The following is a 10,040-nucleotide window of genomic DNA, read 5'->3' on the forward strand; positions in this document are numbered from 1 at the left end:
CACAATATTTTTTCACATTAAACAGTCTGTCTCCACAATATCGGACAAACAAACGACATATGCTTGTCTAGAACCAAAAATGGCAAACTCTTACCAAATGGAAATCTAATGCAATCGTTTAGCACTTTATTCACGCACAACAACACAGTCTCGCTTCAAACTAAAGCAGCCATAGAATAAAATAAGATTTTCGAGATAAAGTTTTTGTAGTAGTTTAAATTTTAAAAAGGTGTAGATCTATTTTTTATTCTAAAAGCTGTAGGAGTTTTTATGGGGAGAGTAGTGGTAATCTAAAGTTCCACGCACACCTGGCGCAAACAGCATGCAACACAGTGGTGATCGGATTTTTGCTTTTGGTTTCAGGTGTGCAGGTTACTTTTTTGAGAAAAATAGCGTGACGCCAATGGAGTATCATACATGTTTGATTATATTGGAGCTCGGTCAAAAAATTCCCCAAGTGTGTGCATGGACAGAGAAAAATGGCAATCTGCCCGTTACAGCAACATGCACTCAACATACTATCTTTGACTGGTGCTTCCTTTAATTCTCGGGGAGCAATGACAAGCAAATGCCATGGGAACACTAATGACAACAGTAATTTTTCTGCATGGTAGTAGATAACGTACATTCCAGACTATAAGCCGTGACTTTTGTCACAAGTTTTCAACCCTGGGGCTTAGGCAATGATGCAGCTAATTCATGCATTTTTTTCTAACAGCACAGGATCTCCGCAGGGGACCGTGCTCTCTCCGTTCCTATTCACTCTGTATAAATCGGACTTTCAGTACAACTCTGAGTCCTGCCACGTGCAAAACTTTGCTGATGATACTGCATTCGTGGGATGTATCAGAAGTGGGCAGGAGGAGGAGTACAGGAAATTAATTCAGGACTTTGTCCAATGGAGCAACGCAAACCACCTGCACCTGAACACCACCAAGACCAGGGAGATGGTGGTGGACTTCAGGAGAACTAGAGCTCACCCGGTTCCTGTAACCATCAAAGGAGAATGTGTAGAATTTGTCCAGACCTACAAATACCTGGGTGTGCAGCTGGACAACAAACTGGACAGGACTGCCAACACAGAAGCTCTATGTAGGAAAGGTCAAAGCCGACTTTACTTCCTCAGAAGGCTGGCCTCCTTCAACATCTGCAAAAAGCTCCTGAAAATATTCTATAAGACTGTAGTGGCAAGCGCCCTCTTCTATGCGGCAGCGTGTTGGGGAGGCAGCGTCATGAAGAAGGATGCCTCTCGTCTCAATAAACTGGCGAGGAAAGCGAGCTCTGTTGTGGGCACAGAGGTGGACAGCCTGACAACAGTAGCTGAGAGATGGGCACTGAAAAAGCTGCGGTCAATCATAGACAATTCATCACATCCACTACACACCATTATCTACAAACAGAAGAGCAGCTTCAGCGACAGACTGCTGTCACTGTCTTGTACCACGGACAGGCTGAAGAAATTTTTTCTTCCTCATGCCACGAGGCTCTTTAACTCCACCCTGCAGAGTAAAGGCCCACATTAAACCACACCCCCTACATTGCATATTACCGAATTTTATTGCAATATGTATTCTGTGTAGCACTAACTAGATACTCTATATAACACGCTGGTATTAACACGTCAATTAGGGTATTTGTATATTGTACTCTTTTGCTTCATTATTGTATTGTTCTCAGCGCAAGGATGCTGCTAGAAATGTGAATTTCCCAGCGGGGATGAATAAAGTATCTATCTATCTATCTATCTATCTATCTATCTATCTATCTATCTATCTGTCTGTCTGTCTGTCTGTCTGTCTGTCTGTCTGTCTGTCTGTCTGTCTGTCTGTCTGTCTGTCTGTCTGTCTGTCTGTCTGTCTGTCTGTCTGTCTGTCTATCTATCTATCTAATAGCTGCATCATAGAAAAGGTGTCAATCGAAAGGGGAGGACTAACTACGATATCGGGAATAATGTTATGGGTCGGGGTTTTTTGTAAACGGAAATAATGTTGCGAAACAAACGGATTACAAGAAGCAACGCCTAACTAAGCAGAAATGTTTCAGGCGAATTTCTATTCATCTGTTTTTATCAAAAGTCCGGTGGCCCACCGGTGGGCCGTCAGGTCTTTAAAGGGTTAAGGTACCGTATATGATTAAAACTCTTTCTGTGTTTCTTTGTAAATATGTTATGTTTCAATGTGGGCACATTCTGCTTATAGTCAGGTGCGGCTTATGTATGTACAAAATGTTTAATTTACTGGTTGTGGCTTTCAATCAGGTGTGCTTTATAGTCCGGTATTTATGGTATGTGCTTTTTTAAAAAGAAGCTCCAAGAATAACCAACATTGTAACATCAAACAGAAGTTCAACAGCGTGTTGTAAAAGTTGTCGTTATGGCCGTAAACCGGATGTCGTGGTCATTCTTTGAGCAACAGCTCAATTTCTTAGAGCAGGGTTAGCTTTTTGACTCATGGAGCCAAGAACGCAAAATATATGGGTTTTTGTTTTAGGGCCATATATTGTAAGATAAAATTCAACAAAACAGCCAAACCTGCTCTGCAGACAAAAGCTAATTCTTAAGCTTATCTTAATGCATTGTGTGACGTTTGATGATTTGAAAAAATCTATAGAATAATAACTATGCCAGAACTTGTTTCCCATACTAACATTATACCACCTTAAATTGTTTCCCTTCCCGCAGTTCCTTAAGATTGTTGAGGCTCATTTTGAACGTCATTTTTGTCATAACTAATGGTTACAAAACAAAGGGCGAGTTCTTTTGTGAAAACGTCACAAAGTACTGTAAATGAGAAAGACGTTCAGCTATGTGACAGCTATTTGACAGTCCACCCCTACCACTTACCCAATCAAACAAAGTGCTCGTTGGCGTTTTTCTGTGTTTACAGTTTGTTCTGTGGCTTCTCATCATGAAGTGACTCATCAGTCAACATAAATTGTTTAATGAGCTTCCGAATATAGGTTTACTTCGAAACATACAGCCAAAACAGGGTCTGTAACACAGTGATTGTAAACTGTAGGTAGGTCTTTGCCCCATATATTTTGGACAATATACCCAAATTGGAATGGCACAGCGGATATCAGCATATTTGTATTTTGTCTTTGTGCAAAATGTACTCATGAAAACAGCCATATGAAAAGAGACAATTATGGCTCGTTAACCATTCGATCGTGAATTATAAAAGGCTTTGCTATTGCTACTAGTTTTTAATTATTCAACCCTAGCTTAAAGCTCTATGTTAGCCTAGCTACATTTTTTCTGCTGAAGCAGAGTTTAATGATATACTGGGCTTTTGTTCATATACACTAACAAGTTTGATGTCATTTATCCAGCACATCACTGGGATGTAAACCAGGTTACTTGTCTGTTCCATTATGTGGACCAGCTGCAGGGGAAGTGAATCTAAGCTAACAAAGTTAATGTTATTACGACTAGAACCCGTCGGCTAAGATCTAACAATTGGTGAAATGCATACTCAGTGAAACCTATGATTACCAATGTGCATAAACTATCACATAACAGGCCACTGAACTGTCAGTAAACAAAGCGATGTGATGTACAACCTAGTCAAGGGCTAATTTTAGCTATCGTCAGCCTACTGTTAGGGATGTTAACGGTACGAGGAACTATATATTTCCCTCGAGCAAAGCGACAATATGTTTCATCAAGTAGCATGTTCACTTACCATAGAACAGTACAAATACATATGACCTGACTTGACTTGTAGTCAGCCATATCAACGTTAACCTCGTTGAGTTGGTGCTGCGATCAACTTGATTTAAATGTGGCTTGGGAAAGGATAAAAAAAAAAACACATCCCATTGCCGAACCTCTCAGTATACCTCATATCAGATGTGCATGTACCAATGCAGACAATGTGACCATTTTAAAGTTTAAAACGTATGAAAAAACACAAACTCATTAATTTTGATGATACAAGGCTAAACCTTTGGTGCTTACACATATCATCTCGCCCTAAGCCTCATCCACAGGGTACGACACAATGTTTACAAACACATGAAAGGGTCTATAGCGGTACAGTTGGCAGGTCTGAAATAATTCTACGTTTCAGAAATGTGGGAAGTTGGGATTCTCCCACTTGGATGGTATCAAATACGACTGCAAAGCGTGCCAAGTGAATTTAAACTCCAAAGATGGCTGATCGCAAAAAGTTGTCATTTACTTTGCTCATTAAAAGACATTTGGACATCCAGCAATCCAGCAGTGTTTTGCACGTTACTTTACAAAAATTAACTAGTTATAGTTACTCACAGACAGTAAGTTGTGTTCTTGAACCTTGTAATATTTATTGCACTGCACCAGCAACATATTTATCCTACACTTTAAGTGCAACAAAAGTAAACAGTAAACAATATAACAAAATATCAGCAGTGGAACCAGCTCTCATTTCGAAGAGCAGGCTCATAGAGCCGTTTATTTTGTGAATGACACAAGTCGGGTGCTGTCAAAACTCAGCCCTCATTAGCCTTTTCTTTCGGCCTATGAGTAGATACTGTATTCGTATTCGCTATCAAACTATATGATAGTCGCTATTTTGAAGGGTAGCATGATCCGAAAAGACGTGAGGTAAACAACTCGGAGGAGAGTGGAAAACTGTGCTATTCAAATCAACGCACCGCTTTTAACGGGCAGTAACGATAAAGGTGTTTTAATAGTGGAAAAAGTAAATAGTTCTATTACCACGTTACTGAAAAAAATAACGCTGTTCCGCAACTGAGTTATTCATAAAGGTGTTTTTCCAGACACTGGTGTTGTGTTAAGATGTGTTAAAAAAACTACACCGATTTAATAATGAATAGATACAGTGTAGATTATGTTTTACCATTTACCATCTGAGTTTCCATGGAGATCGCTATTTTGTCCGGTGACGTCTGATTGAAACATCCCGATGTGTACATATGGATTTCGTGACTCGGAAACCCACTTTTCCCACTTTTATGGAATGCAGCATAAGTGCAATGGATCCACTTATGCGATGTTTGTAAATTGAGTCCAAAACGGAAAAAAGGTATACTCTCCAGTACTGGCATCTATATGCATTGAACGAAAGTAAATCGATGTCGGCGCGCACGTGTGTGCATGTGCTTCGCGATTTTGATCACTTTAACGTTTCACTGTTAATCTTCTGTGGGATTATTTCACGGATTTTTTAATTAGTTTGCACATTTTAATCAACTCGGAATCAAACGTTGTTATGGCGACCAATGTTCAAAAGAAAGGACACAACTAAACTGGGAAAACACAAGCTGCACCCAAAGCATTTACGTAAACAGATGTACAAGATTAATGCGCGCGCGCACGCGTGGAGGTATGAAGACAGACGGCAGCGATCTAAATGGAAGGGCTTGCCAGGATTGATAGCATGAAATTGTGTTTCCAAATATAACACCGTGTCATTGGAGAGAGCGCGTGCGTGGGTGTGCATGCTTGCGCGCGCGCGGGTGTGGGCGAGAGGGCATACCTGACAACTAATTGATCCCCTTTTTTTAAATGGTTGCAATTCCCCTTATTGATTAGAAAAAAAACTTATGAACCCAACGTGGCACCTATTTACTCACAGCAAGACACACTATGTAGAATTAAAACAAGGATAGTCAGTGTGAAAAAGTTTATTTACCAAATAAATAACACATCCATTCTTTACCATCTTTATTACTGTAGTTTTTTTACGGAAATACTACAACAATTCTACATACCACTACAAAATTCCTACCTCTGAAATATTACAAAATACGACTGCAGAAATACTACAAGAATACTAGGAAAATACGTATGCAGGTATACTACAAAATTACTCCGGAAAATAAATAAATCAAAATCCTACGACAGAAATACAAATACAAATATAATAAACTGTCGTTTTTTCCTGTACAAAATACAAAATAATAATCATGCATTTTCAGTATGATGCATGATGGGAAATCCCCAGGGGGCAGACGCATGCACACAGGAGCATCAAACCGCTCGCTTCGTTTCCAACGGAAAAAACGATACAGAGATAGAGGCTTCCGCGGCGAACTCCTTTGCCGTTTCGTGATAGTCGGTGTATACCGGATGGTACCCATCATTGACAAATTTGCGTTTTTCCGTACAGATTTCTATGTACGTCGTACTCGTCTTAAAATGCATAAAAAACGTACTTTGTACGGCAAAACCGTACAGGTTGAAAGGTATGTAAGTACTACATGAATACTACAGACATACCACAAAAAACTAATACGGAAATAGTACAAGAATACTAAAAAAAAATCCTACTACATAAATACCTTATTACTGCAAGTACAATAATACAACAACATAATGCAGAAATACTGCAAACATATTTAAAGAAAACTAGTGTATAAATACCACAAGAATAATAAAGAAATACTAGATAAATACAACTACAGAATTACTGCAAACAATGGTATTGCTGACACACTACAAGAATACTTCTAAATACTACTGCAGAAATAGTAAAAGAAAATCCTACTGCTGAATTAGTTTAAAAAACTGCAAAAATGTCACTACAGAAATACTATAATAATGCAACTCCAGTACTACTGCAAGCATATTACAGAAGCACTAGAAAAATCCCACAAAAACATTTATATTGCAGAAATAGAAAAATAGAGATAAAGAAATAAGAGAAAGAGGGTGGGAGAAGGATAGAGAGCGGGACAGAGAAAGAAAAAGAAAGAGAGAGGGAGAGAGCGTGAGAAACAAAAGATAAAAAGTCGTGAGTGAGGGGGAAAAGAAAGGAAGAGGAAGAAAGAAATCCAAAGAGAAAAAGAAAGACAGAAGGAGAGAAAAGAGAAAAGAAAGCACGAAGGGTATGAAGTGAGAAAGAGAAAAGAGAGAAAAGGAAAAAAGGAAGTTAGAGCAAAAGAGGTTTAAAGACACAGAGAGAGAAAGAGACAAAGAGCAACAAAGTAAGAGAAAAAGAGAGAGACAGAGAGTGAAAGAAACAGAGACAGAGTGGGACAGATGGGGTGGAAAAGAGAGAGAGAGAGAGAGAGAGACTGAGAGAGAGAGAGAGAGAGAGAGAGAGAGGGAAATGGAGAAAGGGAGATAGAGAGAGAGAGAGAGAGAGAGAGCGATAAATACAAGTACAGTGTCTTTGTGAGAGGCACCTGGCTTTCGCAACATCAAATTGACATATTTCAACCTGCAGCATGTTTTTCTCTTGCGCTTTTCTGAGTGTTGTCTCGCGGGCCGGATTCAATCCCTTAGCGGGCCTGATCTGGCCCGCGGGCCGCCTGTTTGACACCTGTGGTCTACATTATTAATGACTGCAATTCCCCTTATCTAGTGATTAAAAACAAAACGAAAAAAAAACTTTCAAACACCACTTGACACCTAACAAAAATAATAAGTTGATCTACACTGTAAACAACTCTTCCAGGATCATTTTTAGTGCTTTCCCCACACGTAAATTTAATACTGCTTATTACACGTGGCAGTATATTTTAATAAGACCCTCACACCACCCCAAATAATGTCATTCAGCGAACACAATTGAAATTCTCAACAAAAATAGTTCTCAGGTATGTATGGTTTCAAAAAAACATGCCTCTCTCTTATACTCCACGTGAGGGCGCGTCTGCAACACGCATGCACGACGTAAATAAACCAGACAATACAACGCGCAAGAATATAATGATTAAAAGAAAAAAATCATTCCAAACTTCATCACCTATAAACTTCAGCACAAATATTCTTGATTTTGTTTTTTTCTTCATTGTATTTAGTAAGGAAAGCATTGTCGACGTTGTGATGTATCACATAAGAACAAAAACAATATTAAAGGCGTTTGGGGGATATTAAATACCGTAATAAATGGCAAATAAAGAAAGCAATGCATATCCAAACTATTTCATTAATAGGAACACTTGTTGGCAATTATGATTTCAATCAAATTGTGGAAAATTATATACTTTTTTTTGTAAATGTTGGATCGGAACTAGCTTCAAATATTTATGATTCAGTAGTAAACAATTCGAGCCACTGATAAAAATAAATTTAAAGACCTTATTTTTGTGTGGGGTAATGGAATCAGAGATAATAGACACGGTAAACAACTGTAGAAATAAAACATCTACTGATTGTGTTGAAATAAATATGGTACTAGTTAGGGAATTTATACAGCATTGTGAAACCATTAACCTACACATGTAATCATTTCTAACAGGGTTATTTACTAATAAAAGGAAAATAGCAAAAGTTAAAACAATATACAAAATGGAAACAAACACATCTTCACAAACTATCTCTGCTTCTTGAGATCTCCAAAATATTTGAGATTTTTTTCTCAATAATAGACTTGACAAATATACTGGTATAGATAAGCATACGTTAATCAACGTAGGTCAACATAGTTTTAGAGCGAACAGATTAACAACTATGGCCGTTATTGACACAGTAGAAGAAATTACCATTAGCATAGAAAAGAAGAGATATGCAACTGTGGTATTTATTGACTTAAAAATAACATTTGATACCATTAATCATGACATGGTATTAAAACAATTGGACCAATGTGGCATCAGGGTAGTGGGTTTGGGATGGATTCAATGTTATTGTGACATATACCTGTATGTGACAACAGGGGAGTTGATATCTGGATACTTGGACATCTGTTGTGGAGTACCACAGGGTTCAGTCCTGGATCCAAAGCTATTCAACTTATATATTGTACTTAATGTTTCAAAACTATTAAAACAAGTCATATTTGCATATGACGCTAACATTTTCTATTCCACCGATAATTATATCAATCTAGTAATACATATTAATAGTGAATTAGTTTACCTAAAAACATGGATGGACTTAACAAAATATTTAAATTTAAATAAAGCTAAAGTGATATTCTTCAGTAACTACAGGGAAAATCCAAACCTGGCGGTGAAAATAGATGGTGTTGCCATTGACACGGTAACAGAAATTAAATTTTTAGGAATTACAATACACAGTAAATTAAGTCGGACAACACACACCAGACACATACAAACTAAGATATCTAAAATAATTGTATTGCTTAATAAAGCCGGATTCCTCTAAAACTATCACGCATTGTATTTATTGTATTGTTCTCTAGTTTTTCCATATTCAAACAACTGTGCTGAAGTCTGAGGCAATCAAAAGTTCACTACATCCCCTTTTTGCACTCCAAAAACATGCAATAAGAACTAAACACAAGGCAGGATAATGGCATCATACTAATATTTTATTTCTGCTGTTCAAAATATTAAAACGGTTTGATCTAGTGGAGTTTTCCCATTCACAACTTCATTTAAAGTGAACCAAGATGCAATGCCAGAGAAAATCCCCCCAAAATTCTGATGAAAGGGAGGAAACTATAACTTGAGGGGGGTTTGTAGTGACTTCAAGATCCAACCGGTGAGAACCACCAGGAAAAATATTTGTGCGTCTGTATGTGGAGCGAAACCTTGGAACAAATTACAGGTTGAGCTCCAACGATGTACAGATATGCACCTGTTTGAATCCAGATACAAAGAAACAATATTGTCAAAATACGAAGAGGAAGAAAATGGGGTGTGAATGGTCTTTAGAGATTAGAACTATTACTTAGCAAATGAATGGCTTAAGCAACAATTATGCACACGTTTTAATAAACCACGACCTGCCATGCCAGTCAGTTCTGCTTTATGGTGTAATATTGAAGTGATTTTTCTAGCCAGGCTCAGATCAGTATTCTAGATAGTCTATTTTGATTCTGCAGACTTGACACCATATGGCAGCAAAGCCATCTTCATGACGATAGCATGATTTATTAATGTGTATGGCTGCCAATTTGTACCAACATGGCACTTGTTGACAATGAAAGGGTAACTTTACCTTAAAGATTGAAGTCACATAGGATCAAACTCAAAGCCATATTACAAAGTATGGTAAGTCTGTTTCTGTGGCTGTGTCTGCCTCAAACTTCTATCTGTCTCTGTATTTCATTTGACCCCCACCCCATCCCCCCCAGCACCCACTGTCCTCCCTCTCTCTTTTTTCACTCATTCTCCAATCACTG

This window comes from Urocampus carinirostris, chromosome 4 (genome assembly GCF_059441175.1).
Source record: "Urocampus carinirostris isolate Australia breed hairy pipefish chromosome 4, RoL_Ucar_1.0, whole genome shotgun sequence".
NCBI lineage: Eukaryota > Metazoa > Chordata > Actinopteri > Syngnathiformes > Syngnathidae > Urocampus > Urocampus carinirostris.